This window comes from Lepidochelys kempii, chromosome 2, assembly GCF_965140265.1.
Source record: "Lepidochelys kempii isolate rLepKem1 chromosome 2, rLepKem1.hap2, whole genome shotgun sequence".
NCBI lineage: Eukaryota > Metazoa > Chordata > Testudines > Cheloniidae > Lepidochelys > Lepidochelys kempii.
Genome location: NC_133257.1, coordinates 173768028 through 173786718, shown reverse-complemented (window position 1 = coordinate 173786718; position 18691 = coordinate 173768028). Strand labels below are relative to the sequence as shown.

At 40.1% G+C, this 18691-nt stretch overlaps 1 protein-coding gene across 14 annotated transcripts in view; it reads left to right on the top strand.

Annotated features, from left to right (window-relative positions):
* The window catches only part of CNTNAP2 (contactin associated protein 2), a 1665145-nt gene that overhangs the window by 396772 nt on the left and 1249682 nt on the right, over nucleotides 1-18691 (top strand). The window lies entirely within an intron of this gene.

The following is an 18691-nucleotide window of genomic DNA, read 5'->3' as shown; positions in this document are numbered from 1 at the left end:
TGACTCTGCCCCCTCCCCAAGGGCTCTGTCCCCACTCCCTCTTCCCACTCCTGCTCTGCCCCCTCTCCCTACATTCTCTCCCCTGAGTGCCTCCCGCCCGCTGCTCAATCCTTTCTGCCCCCCACCACATCTTAAGGAAGACATGTGTGTTGGGGGGTGCTCTGCCATTTTGGGGGGGGGCTATTTTCAGCATATTTATACACTTCTTCCATATACTCGTTATTGATTGTGTGCCTACCATTGGTATTTTAATTTAATCATTATTAAAATTATAATGAACTACATAATTCCATTATCATAAATTACAGTATATTAAAATCATTGCACTCGCCTTCAAGTGTCTTCACTAACATTCCGGTTTAAAGACATTATGTCTCACTGTAGCTTTCTAGATGAAATTGTCAGCAATCTTATTTACATCTAGTTCACTGGCATGGTCTTGATGCACGTTAAGGACAGCTATATTATTCAGTCGCTTCTGTCCCATTGATGACTGGAGATAATTTTTAAGTCTTCTGAGGCTGGAGAATGAGCGTTCTGCAGTGCAGGATGATACAGGCACAGTGAGAAGGATTCTTATAAATTTTCAGTACTCTGGAAGCATAGGGTGCAAATGTTCATTCCCTTTCGCTTTTAAAAATGACACAACATCCTCAACACTAGAGACTGTTATATTTTTCTGTTGAGTGATGTCCAAGAACATGTCACGGTGTAGTTTCAATCTCTCCTTATGTAAGTCATCCGCATAAAAGTCTGTTCTTTTTTGACTTTAGCCATCTTGCTGCCAGTTGCAAATTGTTCCATTTTTGGCAAATGCTCTTGAAGATCAGACTGAAATCTTAAGTCAAGACTCCTCATGACATGATAAAAAGCTTTGTTGAATAATTTTCGGTGCACATCCTCAGGTGTAGCAAAAACATGGGCACTGCTTCCTTCCTCAGAGTGCCTTGGTGCTTTCCTTACACAAGGCAGGTAGGGCTCCTCAAGATCCAACTGTTCAGCCTTTGCAGAAATCTCAAAACCATTGTTTCTCAATAGCTGAACAGTCTCATTTAGAAAAACAGTCATTCTCTGCGCTTCCTGAAAATGCAGGCTGGTCTTCTGTAGACTTGTGTTAACTGATTCTGCTCACTCAGGAATAAGTAGAGTCAGTTACAGATTCAAAAGTGTCTCAAACTTACGAAGTTGAGTAACAAATCCACGTGCTGTTGATTTCCTCCAAAAATTTCATCAGCGTACTATCGTTCGAAGCCACTGATCTCAGGAATGCAGCACATAGACACCACCTTGTGGGGCAGAAACGGTGAAGATGTTGAGCAGCAGGAGCTTCCATTCTTGTAAAGTCTCAAAGCTGGCCAGCTTTTTTGGAGAGTTTCTGATAAAACCGATCAACTCACACATTTGAGAGAAGAAGATCTGAACAGGGTGTATTTGTTGCATCACACCTTGCACAGTCAAATTTGATGAGAGTGCCATAAAGTGTACTTATACAGCTTTGGTTCTTCATGCTTGACCCTAGCTTGTACACCAGACAGTACACTGCTGACAGTCACGCTGACAGCACACCGCCCCATCGTAACATTGACCTCAACATTTTCTAATGTCAAAACTGAACTGGAGCAGTGCATCCTTCACTATAGTAGAGGGTATTAACATCGGTCAGAGGTGTCTTGTAAAGTCCCCTTCCTCCCCCAAAAGCTCATCAATGGACAAGTCATCCTTCATAATCCTGAAATAGATGGATGCTCTTTAACAGAGTTGTCTGATGTTTCATCAACTATAAGTGCATAGTACAGACTTTCTTGTACAAATGTGCATAGCTTTTGTAGCACGTCATTCGACATCAGGGGAATGGTGCAATGTGGCCACTGGGAGCTGCGGGCAGCCGTGCCAGCAGATGGTCAATGTAAACAAACTGTCTCGCGTCCTGCTGCAGGTCACCCAGAATTGCTCTAATGGCTGGATATAACCTTTCTTTCCCAGAAAAGCGTGCAAAATAGATTACCCTTGCAGTGATTCTTGCAGGTGAACATATTTGATTCTATAGACCAAAGAATGGAAAGAACTGCAGGATGGTTGGGTCTTGATAGAGGTCCTCCACCCTGCTAAATAATACAATACATATAATGGCCATAATTTGTACTGTACTATTGTATGTGAGGCAGTATGTATGGCCATACTGAGTCAGCCCAAGGGTTCATCTAGCCCAGTATCTTGTTTTCTGACAGTGGCAATGTCAGATGCTTCAGAGGGATTGAACAGAACAGGGCACTTATTGAGTGATCCATACCCTGGCATCCAGTCCCAAATTCTGAGTGAGAGGTTTGAGAACACCCAGAGTGTGGGCTTGCATCCCTGACCTTCTTGGCTAATAGCCACTGATGGACTGGACCTAACCTCCGTGAACTTATCTATTACTTTATCTATTACTTTACATTTTATACCAAAGTGAACAAGTGAGTGTTAATATTTCAACTCCAGTTCCCAGAATGTTCATAACTGACATATTAGGCCTAGACAATGTTCTGGCACCAAGCTATGCATTTAAGTATATTTTTCATTGCACAGTCTTGCAGCAGATTCATATAATCATATCATAATTATTAACAGAGTGATTTTTCCCCTTAGGAAGAGCAGGTCATCTTTCCAAATTCTGGCAGCTTAAGTCTACCAAATCTAAGATCAGATCCCAAATCAACAAAGCCTTTCATTGTGTGTAACAAAGGACATACTCATTTAAAATACATCTGGAATGATGTTTATATAATTTTGCAGATTAAATATTTGAGTTAGCTTCCTGTGCATTAGCTGAAAGTGCCTGTGATATCCGTTGAACGTAAAGTAATATTATCAGCAAATATGTTATAGAAAGTGATAAAAATAATTCGTGGTGAACTGAGATGACTTGTCATTACTATTTACTGACCACATAATGTATCATATAATTTTAAAGCAGTGTTCCCTAGTGGATAGGGACTTAGGGGACCTGGGTTCTATTCCCATCTCTGGCACTGGATTCCTAGGTGACCTTCAAAAATTCCTTAATTTACCTGTGCCTCAGTTTCCCCACCTTAAAATGAGGATGATAATGCTTCTCTACCTTCATCCACACATTTCAAATCAGTTGATATAATAGTGCTGTATAAGAACCAGGTGCTGGTAGTGTTTAATCCTAAAATTGAGGTGCTCCCCTCTCACTCTGCTAATGGAAGTGACTCAAAGCAGGCTTGACTGGGCAAGTGGGCATGAAAGATGAGGCGCAGCAATGAGTGTTAAAGCAGTTTGGGGAAAAGACAGGTGACCTCTTCCCCCAGTCCAATATGCCTTGATCCTATTGGTCTTTAGAACCTGTTCTAGGGCTTTGGGGAAAGGTTGAGAGACATGGAATTTTGGAGGGTTAAGTAGGGTGAGACTTTTTTTGGGTCCTGCTGGTTGACTGATTTCATGTGGCTGGCTCGTTCCAGGATGAGCTAACTATTTTTTTTATTCCAATTAGTTTTTGCATGGCCTGTGCATTTTAATTTCTGTATCAATGTTTGGGGCTTTCATGGTTTCTTTAAAATAAAATAAAGTATAAGAAAAGTTCTGGTTAATATTTTTTCTTAGTGGAAATCTATGTTAGAACTGATATGGAATTTTCAGTGGGAATGATTTTTCTGACAGAAAAATGCAGTTTTTGCCAAGTTTTAAAATTTTCCATTGGAGTTTTGTTTTGGTTTTTCTATTGGGGAAATATTTAAGTTTGGGTCATTTTGACCTGATTCACAATATTTTATTTTTTCAACGGATTCCATCATTTTTGTTTTGAATCAGTTCAACAAACATTAACTTGTATACACTGATGTTTGGGAATCCATTTTCTCCTATGGGTTAGGCTCCCTGGAGAACATCTTCCCATAATGCTATGTGAATTTCCTTCTGACTCATTAGAGCTGGGCCCATAGTGGGGAATGGGGGGAAGGGGAATCAGGCTCTCAAACTGCAACTTCCATGAAGCATTGTATTGCTATGGGAAAATGCAGTTTTATATTGAAATGACATAAAACAAATTTTTTAAGTAAATTCAATAAACTGAAATGAAGCTTTTATATTTGGGGAATGTCGAAATACTTTGTTTTGATTAAAATGTCAAAACAAAATATTTTTGACATTTCTGAACTGAATTTTTTTGACATTTCCTTTCTATGAAATATTTCAAAATTTTAACTTTTCATTCTGATCGGGGGAAAGAACAAATGCTGAAGTGTCAGAATTTCCCACTGAATAGGAATTCCAAATTTCACTCTCCTCTGCGTGCTTTCATAGTGAGGGGTGAGTACTACCAACATTATCTTCACTACCCCAACTTCATGAAAAGGCAAAGGAGTTACTTTAGTTAATATATGCGACTTTCATTAAAATAATAGACTTTTGATAGCATAAATGGAGAAGTCAGATAGCAGCTCTGCATGAAAGAACAGCTGCCCAGAGAGGCTGTAGTCATCATACATTCATTGCATCAGCACATGACTATAAGAATCCTAAAAGATAGTTCCTTTTCTGCTCAGTTTCAGATAAGGACCAGTATCAATAGCTATGTGTTCTTGGAACTCACTTGTTCAGTCTTCTCTTCGCTGCTGTTATGACTGGAAGATAACATTTTCTGGTTGGTTCTAAAATACTAATAGAAAGAGAAAGACATATGTCATAAATATAAAGGGAAGGGTAAACCCCTTTGAAATCCCTCCTGGCCAGGGGGAAGCTCCTCTCACCTGTAAAGGGTTAAGAAGCTAAAGGTAACCTCGCTGGCACCTGACCAAAATGACCAATGAGGAGACAAGATACTTTCAAAAGCTGGGAGGAGGGAGAGAAACGAAGGGTCTGTGTGTCTGTCTATAGTCTGTCTTTGTCGGGGATAGACCAGGAATGGAGTCTTAGAACTTTTAGTAAGTAATCTAGCTAGGTATGTGTTAGATTATGATTTCTTTAAATGTCTGAGAAAAGAATTGTGCTGAATAGAATAACTATTTCTGTCTGTGTATCTTTTTTGTAACTTAAGGTTTTGCCTAGAGGGGTTCTCTATGTTTTTGAATCTAATTACCCTGTAAGATATCTACCATCCTGATTTTACAGGGGGGATTTCTTCATTTCTATTTACTTCTATTTTTATTAAAAGTCTTCTTGTAAGAAAACTGAATGCTTTTTCATTGTTCTCAGATCCAAGGGTTTGGGTCTGTGGTCACCTATGCAAATTGGTGAGGCTTTTTATCCAACATTTCCCAGGAAAGGGGGGGGTGCAAGTGTTGGGAGGATTGTTCGTTGTTCTTAAAATCCAAGGGTCTGGGTCTGTAGTCACCTAGGCAAATTGGTGAGGCTTTTTACCAAACCTTGTCCAGGAAGTGGGGTGCAAGGCTTTGGGAAGTATTTTGGGGGGAAGGACGCGTCCAAACATCTCTTCCCCAGTAACCAGTATTAGTTTGGTGGTGGTAGCGGCCAGTCCAAGGACAACGAGTGGAATATTTTGTACCTTGGGGAAGTTTTGACCTAAGCTGGTAAAGATAAGCTTAGGAGGTTTTTCATGCAGGTCCCCACATCTGTACCCTAGAGTTCAGAGTGGGGGAGGAACCTTGACAACATATGAAGTCATTTACAGTGAGTGCCATTAAAACCCTATCTGCTCTGTGTCCTGTGGGATGTTGGTATTGCTGCAACCAACAGCATTGTTTTTTTCCTGATGCAGTTGATCCTTTGGCTGAAACCAAGGATGATGATGGTTGGCCAAGTAATAGGGCCACAATCACTAAGAGTGACAGACTTTGAATGTTGTGTTTGTGGAGCTTGCTGATTTGCAAAACAAACGCTTGTTGCTCTGATCATTTTACTGACTTGGACCCTGATCCCCAAAACACTGACACATGTGTACATAAGTCATTCCACTGAATTCAGAGGCGCTAATCCCATGCGTAAACTTATTCACATGCATAAATGCAGGGTTGGAGCCTAAAAGACAGACAGAGATTGGACAAGATACACTGGGGGCAGAGCAGAGATGGTATAATCTTTGAATTGTATGCAATGATTTCTCTTCTGCAATCCAGCCCAAGTTAAGCAAAGGAGCTGGACGTGACTGACCATCTGATAATTCCCTCAGAATAGGATTTAGGATGGGGCATGTCAAGGGAAGGGTAGGGAGGAGCTCCTTCTTCACTATGCTGATTCTCAGATGGCATATAGACCTTTAAGGACTACACTCTGCTAGTGTAGATATAAGTGTAGTGTAGATTATAACAAACAACCCTGCTGGGGTACTGCCAAGGCTGACTCAGACCAGCTCACAGGGTGCTATAACCTGCTTCCTGATGTTCCCACTCAGAGTGGATCTTGGAAGCAGGAAAGAATTAAGCCCTATGGGCACTGTTCCCTCTAAGCTGTGCATGTGAGCACACGCACACGGATCCTAAACCCTATGCACACAGCGAAACACCGCACGCACAAAAATTTGCACAGAAGCTCAACAACTTGCACAGAAGAATTTTTTTGTGCACACGGCCTGTCAAAAATTAGAGGGAACATTGCCTATGGGATTTATTTGTGTTTTGGTTTTTTAAGTCATTAACATTCCCAGTGTTACAATTTGGGGTTAGAGTATGTTTGGCTGACATGGGTCAGTAGTTTTGGACTTCATGGAACAAATTAATCGTTAGGCTGATATTGTGTGAGATGTCTACTGAGGATCATTTCCCTGCAGTATTGTTCCCTATGGAGCACTTTATTGTATGTTCAGTTTTCAGTGCACCAAAAGAAGCAGTTTCTACACTTCCCTTTGGAAACTATTTCCAACTATTGTGTCAGTAGTCTTTAAAGTTCTGTTGTTGTTACACAAAATAGAAATATATACTATATTTTAGTTAACAAATAATTATTTCACCTAGAAAAGGAGTCATTTCCAATTTGCAACTAAATGGAAAAGTCAGTGAGAATAACTAATGGACTACAGTGTGCGTGAGGTTTGAAGCACAGTTGTTTAGTTGTAAACAAGCCAATGACTTTGGGTTTGAACCAAACAAACACATTTAAAACAAAAGATTATTTGAGATGACTCCCATAAGGCAATTCAGCCATGTACTATCAGATCCTGGTAATGAGTTCTGCTAGCAGATGAATAATTTATTCTCAACATACAGTATTACAGGCAAACTGAGACACTACCAGGGGCTGAAAGCTGCAATGCAACACCCATCTCTCATGAACTACATATAAAATGACAAGAGGCTGTTTATCTATTATACAGTGGATAGAAAATGGCTGCATCATTTCTCATTTTCTTTGAAAGATATATTTTTTTCATACCCAATTTTCCAGAGCTTCCGGCTCATAAGCCTTATCCAGCTGCAGCATCAGCAACAAACAAACAATCTTATCTAAAAGACAATAATACATAGTAACAAATCCATTATGACTTTGGAATTACCTAGTGAAAAGTCTCCCTATACCTGGTTCTTTCACTGGGCAATAGTACCAGATAATACACTATTGGGAATAATTCTCTTGCATTGGCAAGAGATGGATTAAATTACTTAAAGGTCCAAATTTTAGAACTACGGCCTCCATTTCTCAGTGCATAACTCCTGCGAACACATCTTTACTCATTTTCAGGTGCAGATGATAATTTAAGGTGGCAAAAACCTTATTTGCCTATATGGGTTTTCTACTGTGTCAATTCTGTCATGAGTGTATATGAATCGGTGTTTTAAGACTAAATAAATAGACATCTGGAGTTGTGCATGTACAAATGGGAGCCAGATCTGGTTCCTTTGGAACAGTAGGATTTCTCCACATTTCCTCTGTGTGTTTCCAGGGCCCAAATGCTACCCTTTCTCTCTCCTTGCTTGTGGATATAGCACACAGTGATACAGAAGGGGAAATGCCAGTTCTCTGGCATGTTCCTCTCTTTGACTCATTCAAAGCCCTTCTGATACTCCATGAGACTCCTGCTTCTGGAATATTGTGGGGACTGGAAGTCGAGAAGCTATTTTCTGTAGCATTCTACCCTCCTAAGGCAATGGATACCCATGCCTAAATGGATATTACTTCAAGCAGTATTTATAGTGGGCTCAGCACTGTACCCTCCGAGGGAGGTTTAGCAAAGTCATGGATTGCCTGCCTAATGACAGCAAAACACCTACAAGTCAGGCTATACATCTTACATATATAGTGGTATATCCAGGTGATAAATTGCATCAACTGAGCACTTTTTACCCCTTCACCTGTGCTGTCCCCATTAATCTGTCTCTACAAGTGTGACACCCAACATTCCAGACCTATGAGCAGTTTCAAACAGTTGGCAGTGATGAATTTTAACTCAAAAATTATTAGTCCAAAATACTTTAGAGGAGTCATACTCAAAGGGCCCCCTCTACATACAGATGCAGTGTTCAAAATTCAGTGTGCTTTGTTTATGAATTGATACTAATCTCAAGGAAATGTGCTTATGCAATTTGGAAAATGTTTACACTTTCTGTTTAACAGTAGGCTAGTTAGTCCTTTAGAGCAATCCTGTTTTCTTGTGAAAGATGTGAAATGGCATGTGCCTCTCATTTTTGAAAATGGTTTAATTTCAGGAAACAAAACAGGAAAACTTCATGAAAATGAATCTGATTTGTATTGTATTTTATTTATTTATTTATTTATTTGCTCATTTCTGGTCAGCACTAAGATTTGAATGGGTGGTTCAGAAGTGGAAGACTCCATATCCCAGGACCTAATCCTCAGAGCTGTCTATTCGTCCTCCAGCAAAATGTCATGGTTTAAATAAATAAAAGGCTAGATTTAGGCTCATAAAATGGTACTCTTGTAATTTCTATTAAAATGTAACTTAATTATATACTAGTTAGTAGTAATCTCATTACATCAACTCTTTTTCTATAGAATAGTATGAAAATGCTGAAAGTAGACATTTGTAGCTCATGTGAACAGCATGAAAAGTGTAATTATACTGTGATTACATGGAAATATAAAACAAAAACATACTGGTTACATGTATTTTATGGTGCATTAATGTGATCAACTCTCTCTCTCTCTGTTGTCTCTTCTTTCATGCCTGCTACTGACACTGTGCTTTTAAACATTGTAAAAATATTTTGCTCTTCAAGAATGACAGGTGGTTTTCAAATAGAGATTTCCAGTCTCCAGAAATTGTTCATTTCTGAAGTAATGTGTTAGCATTGTTGGAGACTCAACATAGACATTACGCATCCATTCCAGTTATTGTGCACTCTCCCTCCTTGCCCAACTCATAGGTTTTTGGATTAAAAGGCAGTGAGTATTACTGAAGTCTGAATGTACTTTGAAACCAAGGGGCTTCACTTCCACCCTCAATGTGAACTCCTTGAGCAGCATGATGGAGTCCTAACAATGTTGATCCTGCTCTCACTTGTCCATCCAGTTTTGATTTAGGTTATGTCTACACTAGAGCGTATGTCAGCAAACTTATGTCACTCAGGGTTGTGAATATTCCACCCCCTGAGCGACATCAGTTACACCGACATAAGTGGTTGTGTGCACATCAGTATGTTGGCGGAAGAGCTTCTCCTGCCAACGTAGCTTATGCTGCTTGTGGAACTGATTTTTTTTTTTTTTTGTTATGCCAATGGGAGAGCTTCACCAGATGGGCTCTAGTCCAGCTGCGCTGCTGCAGTGCTGTACGTATAGACATTCCCTTAGATTCAGTCATGTTACTTCCCTTGTTCTGCTTGTGGCCGGAACACAGAACATCAAATATCTCAGTTTGTTCATGAACAAACGCTTCTATTTTGCATACACTATACTAAACTGGAAGGTGCGCGACAGATTGCAAGATTTTTGATGAGGTGTGCGTGCACGTGTTGCATCTGTATATATACCCCTGAGACTATAAGCAGAAACCACGGGATTTTAATGATATGGTAACAACAAGAGCGAGGATAAAGTGGTTTGTCAGCGAAACACTGAGAAGCATAACTTGGATGTGTATCTTGAAAGGCAGGAGGAAACAATGTTTGTTTTTTATTTAATTTTAAAGTTACACACACAGTGTTTGTTTGTATAAGATCCTGTTTCTAGCAGGAACATAGTAGAAATTGGGATAGAGAGGAAAACAGTAGATTTAAAAAAATAGTTTGATTTCACAACCGTTTGATTTCACATTTGGTGATGTGATTGACATGTGAGTTAGCTCAGCCGATTGCTATGGATTTACGTGAATTTAGCCGATAGGTGAAATTGTTGTATAACTTGTTAACTTTTTCAAAGCAAAATGATCTGAGGTGAGAAGATACAAGTTGTTTTTTCCAGGTCTTTGAAAATATAATTTTATGAACTCTTTGCACATTTAGAACACCTTTCGTTTGACCATCAAGACATTACAAATATTAACTAAACATCACTATGACAGGGAGCACTCTCTGCTCCTGTCGTCTTCTGCACACATGCACAGACAACTTGGAAACTTTCTACTTGTAAACACCATGGGTGGTTTATGCACAGTGTTCTCTCGCCACCTTTACAGCATTGCCCAGCACCTTATTTACAACAGCATGTCATCATCAGCCCCCTAGGTCAAGGATAGGAGAGGTAGGAGCTGTCTCCTTCAGCTCTCTCTTGGGACCAACTCCAAGAGCCTGCCCCTGTCCTCTTCATGGGGCTTCCTTCCCATGCTTTTTCTACTTTCAGAGCTAATTATCCTTCAGGTCTCTCCAGCCCATTCCCAATCTATCAATTAGGCATAATTACCATTGTCAGTTTTACTCCCAGGGAACCCACCGGAGTTGCAGTGACTAGGACGCTGGTTCAGCTGCTGTTGCCCAGCTCTCTGTCAGACTCACGGAGAGAGGTATGTCCTTTAATATGCATTTTATATATAAGTGAAAAAAGTATGCTTGAAAGTCAGACTCTGGGCACTTGCATCTCTCATTGGGTTCAGTACTTCTGAAAATAAGCCCAAGGAGATCAAGTGGAGAGCTGGATACGGTTCCCAAAGTATCCTGACACCTGGACGTCTGCTCTAACTACTAGACCACAATCCCTTCTGCTCTACAATTCTTTCCATAATGTTTTTCCCCTGGAAACCCAGTGAACTGATAACTAAACTATTTATTTAAAAATTTGGTAAATGTATTGCATGAAATGACCAACTCGGACTAGCATAAAATTTTGGGGAAGTTAAAATACGTGACAAGCAAGTAGTTATTTTATAATTACACTTCTAAGGCTTCCCCATCTCTCTGTTTGTGGTATTATAACTATAAGCAATGAAACACAGGCAAAATGCAATTTCAAACTAATTTTTTTCTAAAAAGTGACAGGAAGAAACAAAATTATTTTCATGTTCCCTGTTGCCTCCTATGAAATGGAGTGTCTGAAATGCTCTTCCATCTTGTGCTGCTTTGAATATGAACACTACAACATGTGGAGACATTTCTTGAAAAAAATTTTTTGTTTAGTAAGTTAAGTCATGATCTTTGATAGGTGAAATTAGTTTCACTGCATTTTAACTTTATTTTCAATATTACTGATGCTCAAGAAGTGACATACTGCAAGAGAATAGCTACTTGACCTCCTTGAAATTACAATTATTTAGATCTAAATTGTGCAGAAAACTAACTGTTTGATCCTTCTATGATGATTGTGACCTAAGTTTAAATGCTTATTAGACTCCCAAATGTCCTGTAGCAGAATTCATATGGTAAGCCTTCTTTACACCCAAATGCTATACTGGATTTTGTATCATGCTTCATTTTAGGCATATGTATGGAACCCACCCCCCACCCTTGGGATCAGTAGGACTCAATGAGCTAAATTCACCACTGGTATAAATGACTGCACCGCAATTAAGGTGGGGCAAAGTTTGTCTGGGGTTTACCCAAGGAAGGACAACTCTGTTTTATGGTGGGGTGGGGGGGATGAGGAAGGAATCATAGAATCATAAAATATCAGGGTTGGAAGGGACCTCAGGAGGTCATCTAGTCCAACCCCCTGCTCAAAGCAAGACCAATCCCCAATTAAATCATCCCAGCCAGGGCTTTGTCAAGCCTGACCTTAAAAACTTCAAAGGAAGGAGATTCTACCACCTCCCTAGGTAACGCATTCCAGTGTTTCACCACCCTCCTAGTGAAAAAAAATTTCCTAATATCCAACCTAAACCTCCCCCACGGCAACTTGAGACCATTACTCCTTGTCCTGTCCTCTTCTACCACTGAGAACAGTCTAGATCCATCCTGTTTGGAACCCCCTTTCAGGTAGTTGAAAGCAGCTATTAAATCCCCCCTCATTCTTCTCTTCTGCAGACTAAACAATCCCAGTTCCCTCAGCCTCTCTTCATAAGTCATGTATTCCAGACCCCTAATCATTTTGTTGCCCTTCGCTGGACTCTCTCCAATTTATCCACATCCTTCTTGTAGTGTGGGGCCCAAAACTGGACACAGTACTCCAGATGAGGCCTCACCAATGTCAAATAGAGGGGAACGATCACGTCCCTCGATCTGCTCGCTATGCTCCTACTTATACATCCCAAAATGCCATTGGCCTTCTTGGTAACAAGGGCACACTGCTGACTCATATCCAGCTTCTCGTCCACTGTCACCCCTAGGTCCTTTTCCGCAGAACTACTGCCTCGCCATTCGGTCCCTAGTCTGTAGCGGTGCAGAGGTCAGAAACTGCTGTAAAAAAGGTGCTCAGTGGTCAGCTTTGCAGCAATGACCTCCCCCCCACCCCAAGGGCATAAAGGTATGAAACCCGAGTGGGGAAAGTCTTTGTTTCACACAGCGAGTAAGCCAGCTCCCACCCTCCCTCCCCTCGTGGAGGTGAATGGCAGGCTGGGTTAGGACCTGCTGTTGGCATTACACTAGTCACTCCTTTTAAAGGGGGGCAGGGAAGGAATTTTTCCCGCAATACCAGAATTGACTTCAGTGGAAAGAGGGTGGTTTAGCCTTCCCCACAGCGGGTATGAGGGAGGAACTTTTCTGGTGAGAAGAAAAGGTGGTAGGCCAATAAAACAACTTATTTTGTAGGGTTGGGCGGATGTCCAGTGCAGGTACTCCATAAGGAAGGCAGCTAGTGACCAGATAAATGGCCTGGTAAAGGACTTAAAAGGAGATATTGGATAAAGGAACAGAACGGGGGAGGGGGTTGGGGACTCCTCTGATTGGTACGGAAGGAAGCCAAGACCCCACTCCCTTCCCCCCACTCCCACCCCCATTCTCATAGCCCCCCTTAACCCTCTTACAAGGGTGGTGGATGATAAGGCCCAAGCCATGGGGCGGCTGGGGGACCTGGGTGGAAACAAAATGGGGGCTGTTGGAAGCCCCAGAGAATTGATTTGAATAAGCATGGATTTGCCTGCACTGTACATTTTTTCTGCTGAGTAGTCCCAGACATCTATATAATAAAGTTGTGGCCTGATTAAAATTCATAACAAGTGTCTCCTGTCCTCTTTGCGGTGTACCCAGACAATAGGAGCATAGATTTCAATGGACCTTTTCCCATTTATACCTGCAGAGAATTTGGCTTAATTTGGCAGCGTGTTCTATACAAATGAAGTGATAAGAGTCCACTGCATTTAACTATGCTGACCATGATTTCATTCACTTATGATGAAGCATTGGTTTCAGAAGGCTGCACTATGTTTCTATCTCAATTAATGCACTTGATTAAAATGTCACATTTTGTTTCGAGTAAGGAGTGTTGTGCTGATAGTTACTGGGAGGTCTGGTCAAAGCTTACTGATACAGCAAACATACTCCAGATTAGTTCTTTTAGCTAAAGACAATATTTTTAAATAGTTTGGGGAGCATATGGGAATTTTATTCCAGCTGAGAAGTGCTGATATGTTGGAGACCAAGTGAAGAGGAGAAGTTGTGGTTTCTGTTTCTGATTAGTTTCTTTTAAAAGTGCTGTTGTGCTTGCAGTATGTTTCTCTCAAAAACTTGTATATCAAGTTTTTCCAAGTTAAGTAAAAAGTTTTTCTTCATTTAAATGCTAGCCCTAGAATCTTGGCCAGGGATCCTAGCCATCTAATCTATCATTTTGATTAACTGCATCTTAATCAACAGTCTTGTCTGTCTGTATAGGTATTTATTGTGCACCGATCACCATGCTGCCTAACAGTCATACTGTATTCTCTTTTGCTCAAGCATCATGTCACCATTTTGACCCAAAGAATCCTCATAGGTACAGCTGACGCTTACACTTCTGAACTCTTCAGGACAAAGATTTTGGCAGTCAGACCTTATTTAATCGTTCTGTTAATAATATACAAGCCAGAATGGAATACAGCTCACTCACTAATAGCTGCATTGGCTTTACTATACAAAATACATTTTTACTACATTTTACTTTTGTTGGTATAGTAAAGTAAGCACACATGATTCCCAAGAGCCAAAGGGAGAAGAGCTGTCAGTTAAGACAATGCCATTTTGCATACAGTTTTTTCTTACTGTAAGTACGCTTTCGAAAGGGGTGGGGGGCCAGGGTAAGAAGATACCCATCTACATTTAGTTTCCACTTCAAATTAGCTTTCTGAATCAAGAATCCAGGGAACTAACACAAAATAATTTCGGCTCGCTAGTTGAGTTTTGTACATTGTATATCAACTTTGTCCGTGACCTTTTGTAGCTTCTCCTGCCTTGGAAGCTTGCATTGCTTTTCTTGAGACTGGAGCACAGAAGCTTTGCACCAGGAACTGCTACCTCTGTGTATCTATATATAGAGACATCACTACATGTAGAGTCCAGATGTGTCTGACTGTTACTTGGGAATTTTCTTTATTTAATAGCAGGACTTTAAAATTGCACTTGAAAATAGTCAGCTGCTTTCACAATCAAATGAGATCAGCGAGCAGATGCTGGGAACTGAGGGCTTCCTCTGCAAAAAACTATCCTGTCGGTACCAGCAAAACTAATAGAGTTCATTTGAAATAAATTCTCTTGGTGGGAGTTTCATCTGTTTTCCTAATATACTCTTCTGGTAGCTAAAGGCAGGAAGAAAATAAGACAAGATAATAAAAGGAAAAATAGTTCTGTAAAGTGTTCTGTGAATCCCTAAAAAACCCCCAAAAGCCCCTGAAAATTGAAAAATATTGCATATATATTCCACCCACCCTCATTCTGTTTTTATTCCCATAGTTATCCTATTTCTCTAACAACAGAACATGAAGGGGCAGCAATGTGTATTGCAGGCTTGGAAATCTAATCTTGTAACTTGTTAGAGGCTCTTAAGTTTGGAACTTCCTGCAATTTGTAATTTGTTTTCTCTTAAATACTTTCTTCTTACTTTTTTTGGAGAGAAAATTGAGGTGAAACTCAGTAATATAGTGTTGCGTTTAAAAAACCTCTTCTAAAAGCAAAAACAAAAAATGAAGTCAAGGACTGAAAGCTAAACTGCCGTACTAAAAATATGGGGCTGAATTGTGTCCCTTTTTTGATGCCTCTCTTTTTATGATTTAATAAACAGCAGAGTGGTAGATGCCTCATACATGTTTCTTACAACAGCAAGTTAGTTAGTCTTGTGTACTTTTGTATAATCGAGTACTGGCCCAGCTACTACCAACAGACATCTGCCCCCCTCCCCATTTTTAAAAGAATGGAGAATTTTAAATATGGTTTTGTGTGTGTAATTTAGATACCTATTTTATACACATACACGATATGTGAAATTGGGGGCCACTGTAGTATTTTGCAAGCACTGAATATAAAGGCACGACAGAAATGTACTATGTTTTATTTTTTCAGTAAGTATGAATGTATAATAAAACTCATGTGGATCAGCACAGTTTGCATACATTGGCAAAGCTCCATTACAGTCAGCTTTAGATCTGGTCCATTATGTTGGTGAACTTGTGTCAAGATTTGTGTAGGATGACTGTGAAATGTGGTGCCAGATCAGAGGTTTGCATAGCCACAACTTTGTTTTGAGTCTTTTATTTGAAAGTTTTTAAAACCTTGAAGTGAAACTACCATGTTTTTTTCTGGTTTTCAGTCTAACCTTCATGAAATGCCACCCAGTTTCCCATTATTTCCACCCAAGACAGACTTCGACACATAGGATTGATTTATTATTGACTTCAGTAAGAGAAGCATTAATACGCTATTAAGTGTTTTTTTGAAAATTACACCTGGGGAGCTATAATTTTTCTTTGGGAAACATTTGGAAAACTCAAAGTTCTTTTCATGGTGAGTGATGGCAATTTATTTGGATAAAAATGGGAAATAACTGGAAAACTGTTGTTAGGACAGTTTGACTCCTTAGTTACAAAATACATTACAGTTATCAGCCAGATATGTAGTCAAGTACATAACAAATCTCAAGTGGTGAGAGATCATCTGACTTGAGAGGGTCGAGTTCTAGGAGAGTGTTATCTGGAAAACGTCATCAGTTGACCAGAACTCCCTGTTAGAGTACAGTTATGCTGGCAAAATTAAAGAAAATAATTAGTCGAGCCTCAAAGATGAAATGTTGCAAGCTTGGAACCCATTGCGTCATTGTTTTTGTTTTGGGGGGAGGGAGTGTGTGTGTTTGTGTGTATTATGAGCTTTGGTTGAATGCATTCAGAAGAACTATTGTTTTCAACAAAGAACCTCAACGAGTCTGACACCTGCAATCACCAGATGATAGGACTGTAGCACATATAGCCCTGATCAGCTACAAAATATGAGCTTCAAGATATCCTCTTGAATTCAACAGGAGAAGTCCTAGGACTTTTGGACAGCTACCTCTGTACCTCCAGCATAAACATGGTTTCTATCGCTTCTTCTGTAACTTCTTGGTATGCAGTACAAAAGAAGATTCACTGTCACTTCTAGTAACCTTGATAAGTAGATCTGGGGCAACTGTGATGATTTTATGAGTAGGGCAGTGTGTTGGTGCTTAACTCCCCGATCACCTGCAAAGCAAGGGAAAGGACACAGTTAATCATGCTCTGACCTGTGGGGGGAAGGAGAAGAGAGTAACTAGTTGCATCCTAGATAGAGGAGGTAGAGCTAAGCAGTATCAGTTGACAAAGGGAGCTCAGCTGGAGAGAGAGAGATTGCAGAATTGACAGGTCTCTCTGATGGAGAGAAGTACTGGACTAGGGTTTAGCAAGCAGGATATGACAAGGGAACTGTAATAGCTCTTGAGAGGCATGGAAGGGCTCTTTATTTGGAGATTTGTTGCTGCTATCCCAGAAGGGGTTTAAACTTTTCTGTGACTTGATCAGAGGCAAAGCCATGGGCACCGGGGATGTCAGAAGGAGACACAAACTGAGTGAGGCCATTGCAGGCCAAGGAACTGGCACTAAGGGGATGATGGGGGTGCAAGAAGCAAGTCCCCTGTAATGATGTGTCTGGGCATGCAGGGGTGCCCTAGAGGTGAGGATGCATGCTTACAGGAGGTCACAATCATGATTGTATTGCCTATAGTTATATTCATAATAAAACAAACAAAATAAACTTTAGGTCTCTTAGAAAAGATGTGTTGTTTTGAAGTTAAACACACATGCTTTTTTTAAAAAAACTGCTTTAATGCCATCTCACATTTATGATTAACTCTACAATCCATGTGAGGGCTGCTCTTTTGATATATACAGTACTACCCAGAAAATGTTCTATCATGCTGCAGTATTGTAATTGCCTATTTTTAACAGTTGCGGCAAAATTTTCAAAATTGCAGGCTTAAGCTGTGCAAGAAAACATAAAGTTGGATGTAAAATATAAAATTGTACCCATAATTGGCTATTTTCCTAATGTTCTGTTTACAAGTATATGTGCTATTACCATGGCCATTCTGCAGGCAACAAAGACTCATGCATCTTATGTGCACATTTTTGAAAATTGTGCCTGAGGTAGGCATAAAAAACCCTCTTTTTCACAAATCATTTCCCCACCTCTGCCTATTTCATTAAGAGATATTTCTCCCCATCCATCACAGAGTATATTTGGTACTCAGAAAGATGTAAAATTTAACTCTTCCTAATAACTTCTCATCAGAACTGGGAAGCCTAAAAAAGTGAGGTGAAATGGGAAAAACACAAGGATTTCAGAAATGTAAAAACAAAAATTTACCCACTTACAATCATAGAGTCTTTACTAACAACCTAAATCCTTTTTATAACTTCTGACAATACCAAACTGATGACTCTGGACAATGAAATCCTCTGTTTTTAGAAAGAACAGGTAGAGTGATCAAATTTACCTCCCTCGCAGGGGTGCAATAAAGATAAATTTAATATTTATACAGCAGTTTGAAAATGTAAAGTACTGTATAAATGCTTAGTATTAACACAGCAGCTGTGCATACTTCTGCCCCATTCCTCATGAATGTGTCTCTGGGAGTGAGAAAATAGGTTGATTTCTGTGGGCAATTCATCCTTGGCCAGTTTGAAAGTGCCAGCAAAGGTACCAGTTGCATTTTTATGGATAATTGCCTACTATGCACTGGACTTAGACTACCAATTCACTTCACATAGCCCACTGAACAGCTGTTTGATATTTTAGTCCCGACTAACTTGCGCCAGTTTTGAATCAATGACCAAGTAGTTAAAGTGTACATACCTTATTACCACTCTCTCCTGAGCCATTCAGACTTGTGGTTTTGTTTGGTTCCTCTCCTCTTCCCCCTCACTTCCCTCCTCTCTGCCCCCAAAATCTAAACTTTCAGAGGCTTTATTCACTTTTGAAGGTGCAAATAAGTCTCTTAATCA